The 9,517-nt window shown below is 31.8% G+C and overlaps 1 non-coding gene across 1 annotated transcript; it reads left to right on the top strand.

Moving 5' to 3' along the window:
• Positions 1 to 6,202: 6,202 nt before the first annotated feature.
• On the top strand, positions 6,203 to 6,284 carry TRNAS-AGA (transfer RNA serine (anticodon AGA)). Its single transcript has one exon. It is a non-coding gene; the product is annotated as a tRNA-Ser (tRNA).
• Positions 6,285 to 9,517: the final 3,233 nt, after the last annotated feature.

Here is a 9,517-nt window from a genome sequence, read left to right as displayed (position 1 = left end):
AAGAAGTCACGTATAACTCTTATTTGAATTGCATGGAGCAATTACTTCCCTGTAGAGGTCGTTTCCAATGGACGGTGGCGATCCTGGTTGTTCTTCTCTTCCACATGTTACCGTTTTTAAATTGGGATGGCCGATCTGTTATATATATATATATATATATATATATATATATATATATATATATATACGTGTGTGTGTGTGTGTGATCAGGGCTATAACTCAGATGCCTTAATAATAATAATAACAATAATAATAATAATAATAATAATAATAATAATAATAATAATAATAATAATAATAATGTGCGACATCTTCGCTCTTTCTTATAGATTAGCTAAAAAGTAAAATATATTTTATGCTCGACCATGCCGAAATGTAGTAATTATACACCTGGTAGCAGATCTTTAATGCATGTCATTAAAGTACACCTACTCATTAAAGGTCACGTCTTTCAGCCAATGACGACTCAGGTTACAACTCTTCAGCCAATGACAGGTCAGCTTTCTACCGTTATAAAACCGCAAGTATCGATTATTCTCGGATATGCAATCGAAAGAGAATTAGCGAAAAGTCACGGAGGCTGGAAATCCAATACTGTCGCAGAAGGTTATGTTCTGTTACTATAATAATTAGCGTTAATTGTAAATAATATTCAAATAAATTCAATTTGTCATCTCGTTTTTCAATGTCAAATTTAATTTCAATGTTAACTCTGTAGGTTCTTATGGCCTAGCAAGGTCAATGTGAACATCTGTTCGTCGGAAAAAAAGCAATAATTTCGCGTCTGCGCACATCTCACAACATACGGGACATTCGTCAAGGTCAGATACAAAGAAAATTAATAATATCAAGTTGGAAATATGGTCGAGCATAAAAAGTCGTATGAAACTCGCCTATAATGATAATTAAGAAGCTCGTATGAAAATTATTAAACTCGCTTGCGCTCGTTTCTTAAATATCCATACTCGCTTCTTAATTACCTTCATTATAGGCTCGTTGCATAATGTACATTATCCTTAGTTTCTTTCTTTTCTTTAAACTACGAACTTGTTAAACCTCATCAATATATATATATTTAAAAGTGTCAGTAAAAAACTGTACAACATTCAAATTTCAATATATTCCTTATGGTAAAATCACAATTACAGTCTGTCAATGGCAAGGACCTCATTATTTCCATGTTGATACTTCTCAAATACTTTTTCTCTAATTAGACTCTTATAATGCTGTCAGAATAAATATAGACTATAGGGTTTTTCACAAGTATGATGTAATTTTAAGAAATATTATTTTCTACACAATCTTAAAAATTCCGGCACTTTCTTATTACAGAAGAAATGGGATTTTTTTTTTTTTTTTTTTTTTTTTTTTTTTTTTTTTTTTTTTTTTTGCAGCGTCATGACTAGAGTGACCAGATTCATATCTATTAAAAAGAGGATACAAAGCTTCAAACAGGAGGATACTGTTCAAAAAAAGAGGACAAAAAATATGTATACTTAGATTTAGGCTTAGGCCTATATTAAACTTTAAATTACGTCAATACACTATCTATTTTATTACAAAATATTTACAGCACAGATTTAGGCTTATATCACAGTCTAGTATATACAGTCACGAAGCTTGAGTTGTGAGGGTGCTAGGAACAATAGACTGTGCCTTTACTATTTCGCATTGTCTGTAATGAGGCGATATTAGCGATCTTAGTGGTTAGCAACTATCTATGAATGCTTATTTACTACGTATTGAGCTTCGTGACTGCATATACTAGGTTGTGCTTATATCATACTTAAAAGTATGTTAATATCTATTTTATTACAAAATAAATACAATGAAAAACTTAATAATAATGTTTTTACAATTAGCTATATACGGAGGACAAGGGAACTATATTTATTAATTAAAGAGGACAGAAAATATCTATTTAGATTCACATTCGTACCTCGATCTCTCGATTTACTAGCTACCTCTGAGCAACGACCATAACAAGAAAGAGCAAAAACAGTTATGATTGTATTGTATTGTATTGTATTGTATTGTATTGTATTTATTAACTTTCCATGGTATTCATACATTGTCTATGCGGATGACGTGAATATGTTAGGAGAAAATACACAAACGATTAGGGAAAACACGGAAATTTTACTTGAAGCAAGTAGAGCGATCGGTTTGGAAGTAAATCCCGAAAAGACAAAGTATATGATTATGTCTCGTGACCAGAATATTGTACGAAATGGAAATATAAAAATTGGAGATTTATCCTTCGAAGAGGTGTAAAAATTCAAATATCTTGGAGCAACAGTAACAAATATAAATGACACTCGGGAGGAAATTAAACGCAGAATAAATATGGGAAATGCGTGTTATTATTCGGTTGAAAAGCTCTTATCATCCAGTCTGCTGTCCAAAAATCTGAAAGTTAGAATTTATAAAACAGTTATATTACCGGTTGTTCTGTATGGTTGTGAAACTTGGACTCTCACTCTGAGAGAGGAATATAGGTTCAGGGTGTTTGAGAATAAGGTGCTTAGGAAAATATTTGGGGCTAAGCGGGATGAAGTTACAGGAGGATGGAGAAAGTTACACAACACAGAACTGCACGCATTGTATTCTTCACCTGACATAATTAGGAACATTAAATCCAGACGTTTGAGATGGGCAGGGCATGTAGCACGTATGGGCGAATCCAGAAATGCATATAGAGTGTTAGTTGGGAGACCGGAGGGAAAAAGACCTTTAGGGAGGCCGAGACGTAGATGGGAGGATAATATTAAAATGGATTTGAGGGAGGTGGGGTATGATGATAGAGACTGGATTAATCTTGCACAGGATAGGGACCGCTGGCGGGCTTATGTGAGGGCGGCAATGAACCTTCGGGTTCCTTAAAAGCCATTTGTAAGTAAGGTATTCATACATTGCTTTACAGCTAGAATATGGAACAAGTCAAAAAACTAAATACTATTTAAAGCAGACGTCTCAATAGGGCCTTCTCAGAGCATTTCCTCCTCTTTCTCTTTTTCAATGTAAGAGTGAAACAAGATGCAGGAGCAGTTCGTGTATCTCCGGATGACGTCATTGACCGCGACGTTTGAATAGACATCTGCAACCGCTACGATGTAACAGTCAGTCATTGTGTCCATCTCCGAGGAAAGAATGTTCTTATTACCGCAAATGTATGAAGAAATAAAAGATTTCATAAGGAAAGCGAAATTGTGGGAGACGCAAGTTTCAGTGGGTACCACTTTATTAATCCAAAATTGTTACCTGATTTGAATCAAGACCAGTGTAACAAATATAATGAAATACTGAAGGACTTGAGAAAAGAATTTCAGACCAGATTTAAGATTTGAATAGTTCTAATTTAAAATAATTGCTTGTGAATTTCTAAGGGGTTTAGGTTATTTTTAATTATTGAAAACATTACGAAATATATTATTTAACTATTATTGTAATTAATATATTAATATTAGCGTAACGTAAGAATACTTACTTTAACAACCAACAAGTTTAATTGTAATTTTATTATTATTATTTAATTGAATTTTATTTTATTAAATATAGTATAAACTTAAAAAAAGAGCGATACCAAGAACCTTTACTAGAAATGAAATATTGTTATTGTTTGGTCAACTGTCTGAAGACAGGTCTGAACCTCACAAGTGATACCAACAAGGCACCACTTATGAGTCAACTAGGCCAGGAGATAATGGAGTAAGGTGGCCAGTTCCTTGTGCTTAAATAATTACGTAACATGTATGGTTCTTCGTGCTTCAGATGTCTTCTTTTTACTCATTGATAGTATATAATTAGAAAATAAATGTATTATTATTATTGCAAACTACTTAAGAAATTCCTTCCGAAAACAACCGTCTATTGTGACAGTGCAGCTTTGTGGCATTTCTTCCGCGACAGTTACAACTTAGCTCGCTCATGCTTGTAACATTAATCAGCGATCGGCTATCTTCGGGTACTGCGCTTATCTCTTCAGCTGATTACGTTATTTACACTTGCTCTCTGTGACAACTTTTATGCATTGGCCTTGAGACGCTTGATTTAAAGTCTTAATTTATAGTCACAGTCTAGATGAAATATATATATACAGACGAGATTTACAATATAGTCTACTAGTATAACACATAGTTTTAGTATTAATTTCATTTTGTGTTTTTGAATGTCATGAATTCACCTACAGAATAGAAGGCGTAAAAAATTAGGTACTTTTTTAAATTGGCCCTAAATAATCTTATGTTTTGAGTTTCATTTTTTATATCGATAGGGAGGCTATTAAAAATTTTTACTGCCATATAACTCACTCCTCTTTGATAGCATGATAGACTTGCCGATGGAGTATGAAAGTCATTTTTTTGATGTGTATTTATGCTATGAACTGTTGAATTAGTTACAAAGTTCTCACGATTACATACGAGGAAGATTATTAATGAAAAGATGTACTGACAAGCCATGGGCATTATTTGTAGTTTTTTTAAAATAGTCCTAGAAGATTCTCTAGATTTGGCACCTACTATTATTCTAATTACTCTTTTTTGTAATAGAAATATACTGTTACTATCTGTAGAATTTCCCCAGAATATTATGATCGTTGGCAAAGAGTATATTCCGTCGATGCTGCTGCCACCTACTAGGCAAATTACTTGAAAACGACGTCAGATAAGATAATTTCAAAATATCATGCATACAAGTTACGAAAAGGAAGACATTTCTTAATTTTTTTAAAGTCCGCCCGGGCCCCGGACAAAGGCCTAAAAAGGATGACATTTCCGGACAAAAGAGGACGTCTGGTCATCCTAGTCATGACAATGAATTTGTTTCTGGTTGTACTGGTGGTCGTGTTATCAGTAGGCATTTTCCTATAACTTGGCCTGCAATATCGCCAGATATTAACCCAGTATATTATTGCTTGTGGGGCTATCATGAAATATGACATGAATTAAAGAGATAATGAACAAATCCATTGTCTAAATACAACATTTACATTCAGACTGTTGTAAAAACTTACTGAGAAATGCAGTGAAAGTTTGTTTCCATGTACAATAAACACGACATAATTAGACCGATCTTCAATAACCGGTTCACAGTATGACTTGCGCTCCTTGACGAGATAAACGAAAGAGACCTCAGACCTAATTATTTATTCTTCACTTTCCTCTTTAATTTATTATTAACAGTTATACCACGGCGTTGCTCAGGGATAAGAAGCCAGTCTTATGATCAAAGGCAAAGTTCTGTACACTTCTGTTGGCAACACTGATTTCCATACCATTCCAACCTCTTTCGATCATGCATACTAATAAGAAACACAATAGTTTAATGGTTATTTATACAAATTAATTTAGTTTTGAGCAATGTAATATAATAAGTTTTAGCTTATGCTCTGCTGAAAATATGCATTACAATAATTGCCTGAAATAATAACGAGAAATTTCCCCTTAAGCAAAACGAAACGGAACATACAGACGCATGGAGATAATTAGCATTTGAATATAATTATATATATTTTTTTTATTTGTGTATACACTCAATAATCCATTTTAAAACTTTTCAAACTATAGCATAATACAAAGGAGTATCTGTATAACAGCAATTTATTGTTTTAATTATCGTGTACTGGTACAAAAGATGATACAACGCATCGTGATAACAATAACAATGCCTCCAAATTATTATGGAAAGAAATTTCCCTGAAACGCGGTTATGAAATGGAGCAATCCATACGTAGAACCACGAATAATTACGAATAAATAATTAGCATATTTATTAATTTCGTCTTTATTTTTATTAACATATTATTTTAATTTGTTTCGAACAAACTCATAAATTCTAATAAGGCCTCTTTTTTTTTTGTCGTGCATTCACAGCGTACTAATGATGAAAATATTTCATAATGATCGTTTGTAAAACTACATTTCATATTTCTATGGTAATTAGTCATTCATCTTGATAATAAGAGTGACTGAAATTGAAATAAATTCTCTTCGAAAGCAAGTTTATCTGTTAAAATGATATTCAACAGATGTACAAGATCATAAATGATGTACCACATTGTTTGTTACTGTTATTATGCTATCGTATTAATATCGTATTATACTTACGAGCTCACGAAAGGACGCTGTAATTTATTTCTGTTGGGATCTCGCGAGCATTCGAGACATCAAAGGCTCCGGAATATGCTCGGCTTCCTCCGTGAGCAGTCGTGGCCGAGTGGTTAAGGCGTCTGACTAGAAATCAGATTCCCTCTGGGAGCGTAGGTTCGAGTCCTACCGACTGCGAAAGTATAATTTTTTAATTTAGTATTATTGTTGTAACTTCTCCGTATGTTCTATTTTTATACGTTATCTTATAATTTACTATTTATTGCCTCTTCTTATAAATTTATAATGTTTTCGTTGTATTGAACTTTACAACGTACCTACATTTCACCTGCTTGAAATATGTGTTTCAGTAAGCTACATTGAGATAGTAGAAATATATCAAAATCGTACACATTGTTTTGCAATTTAAATTCTAGAATAAAATGAAAATAAAGCGAGAAGATAAAAAATTAAAAAAAAATGAATTGTACGAATAATAATGTTATAATTATACCTTCTCTCCAATCATACTGACTTAAACTATCACTGACTACATTGTTACTTCCTCCTTTAAACATGCATCCTGATAGTGCTGTATTTTCAAAATTGTCTCATAATAATCTCTTTCTATTATCTAACATTATTTGAAATATATTAACATTCTATGTATTTTAGCTTAATTCTGCTACATAGTTTGTATTTCAGTGTTTAATTAATAGTTCATAGTATTTTGTTGTTTAATTCGCAAATAACTCTTGTATACATGTAGCTCTTATCTAAATCAAATTGTTGAATTCTTTGTAAGTTGATATATATGTATGTACTATACTTTTTTGCTCGTTGAGTGGAAGAGAAGGCATTACGGCCTTAACTCTGCCAGCTAAAATAAGTGTTTATTATTATTATTAATATTATTATTATTATTATTATTATTATTATTATTATTATTATTATTATTATTATTATTATACTATTTTACTTCCAAGGCATGAAACATTTTATTCGTTCCTGTACATGTTTGAATACAAAAAAAAAAGTATTTTGCTACATTATCGGCAAATCTCAGACCTCTTGTGACATTACTATTGACTTTTTCGTGAATAAAAGAAAACTGTAAATAATATATCTCTAAAATTAGCTCACAAAATATTAATAATTGTATATTTATGAATGCTTAACCTATTCACATATTGTGAAGTTGAAATAGATGAATATCGAATACTGCAATAAAGAAATTTTATGTCATTCAGTAATGCCAATTGAAAAAAAGCGAAATACTCGTTTAACAATGTTAATTACATGTACTGCACTTTTCTCTTGTTATTATAACAAATACATTTTCATTGTCTGCTGAAATCATAATTTAATTTAAACATTTTATAGTATAATTACAAATAACCTGATTAATACATTAACTAAATGAACAATTGTTATAAAGGAGTGTCATTTTCCTTAGATACAATGGGCATGGAATTAGAAGATGAAGATGTAGATGTGGAAGTAGGATTTCGCACTTTATTTAGTACAATGGATTCATGCTCATCGATTTACGTGGAAACAGTTGGCGACACTGACTAAACAAAAGAAAGATGATGCGATAAAGTGATAGTGATAAATCGAGCTGCAGAAATTACCGCGATATGTGACTGTGATGGGTTGGAATTCAAAATGGCATTACATTTCATTGGTGGAAAATGGAATTACGTCATATAAACGAAATAGTCACCATAAAATCACATCCGTATTCAAAGCTTATGAAATTATTCTTCTTATTATTATTATTATTATTATTATTATTATTATTATTATTATTATTATTATTATTAAATTAATCTATCCAAAACTTTTGTCATTTCCTTCTCACGGAAAACTACTTCCCTAAAATTTAATTATTCTCTTAGTAATGTCATAATTACTAAGAAAGATAGTATTAGAGATCTTGATGTTATACTTGATTCTAAATTATATTTCCATGATCATGTGCAATATATTTATACCCATTCATTAAGAATGCTTGGTCTAATTAGATGTATAACTTATTCTTTTTCTACTCCTATGTGTTTATTAATTTTATGCTATACATTGGTTAGAACCAAGCTTGAATATATGCATCTGTTGTATGGAACTCCATTACTTCCACTGACTCGGCTAAATTGGAGAATATCCAAAGAAAATTAATTTCCTTGTGTTCTTATAGATTTTTACCAAATTCCGATGACTATAAATATGAGATTAACTGTAAATATTTTAACTGCTGTAGTTTATTTGCCAGACGTCAAGATCTTGATTATTTATTTTTTTGTGAAGTCATTAAGGGTGATATTGATTGTGAATCGTTCCTAAGCAATATCAGTCTTCGTATTCCTGCTAAGGGTTTAAGATTTCATAATATTTTTTATAATAGAAAATCAAAATCTCTCTCTCCGGTCTGCAGATGTATAAAATATGCTAATTTGCATGGATTAAGCTTGGATCCATTTAATGTGTAGTATATACTTTTTTTAGTTTATCATGATATATCCTTACTTGTTATTATTGTCAGATATTGCTATTTATTTTGTTGCATTTGGTCAAAGATTATTGATGACTATTATATTGATTGTATTCCATCTCACTGCCATTTCTGTCATTCATTCTCATCATCATTTCTTCTGTTTTGTTTTGTTTTGTATCTTGTGCTAAACTGTAATTGGCCTTGTGCTGTTGTTTTGCACATTAATATTCTAAATAAATAAATAAATAAATAAATAAATAAATTACACTCAGGGACAAAAAAAAACGGACAGTTTAATATTTGCTAGTATTTTGCAAAACATTATCTTCACATACAATATTATGGTAGCCATCTGTTGTTATGGAGACGTGTATACATTGTTGATTGTTTTTTGTTTTATAAACAAGCCATTACAACCAAATATTCCAATTTTGCTTTCGGAGTCTCAGCTATAACAATTTTGTCTCCACCATTTTGTGCTTCATTATCGTTATCATTCGTTATTTCTTTATTTTTACATTTTCTGAGTTTAAGTGGGGTTGTAACATTTGTCTTAAAACAAGATGCGACCTGAAGATGTGGCTCGTGCTGTAGCCCTTTACGATGATGGACGCAGTGTACGTTACATTGCAAATGTTATGAATATGGCTAGAAGCACAACCCATGATGCCATAAAATGGTATAGAGAGACCCTAGAATATACCAGAAGACCAGGTTCGGGTCGTCCAAGAGCTACAAATCCAAATGAAGACAGGTATATGGTGTTGAGAGTTCTTAGGGAGCGCAACCTTCCGGTTACTAGTGTAGCCCAGCAATATGTTAACATGCTTGGACGCCCAATTTCGGCCAAAACAGTTAGAAGGAGGTTGAAAGCAAGTGGACTGATATCAAGTAGACCTGCAGCTGGTCCCAGACTTCTCAGGATGCATCGAGTTGA

The sequence above is a fragment of the Periplaneta americana genome, chromosome 9 (assembly GCF_040183065.1).
Source record: "Periplaneta americana isolate PAMFEO1 chromosome 9, P.americana_PAMFEO1_priV1, whole genome shotgun sequence".
In the NCBI taxonomy this organism is placed as follows: domain Eukaryota; kingdom Metazoa; phylum Arthropoda; class Insecta; order Blattodea; family Blattidae; genus Periplaneta; species Periplaneta americana.
This window is presented reverse-complemented; position numbering and strand designations above follow the sequence as displayed.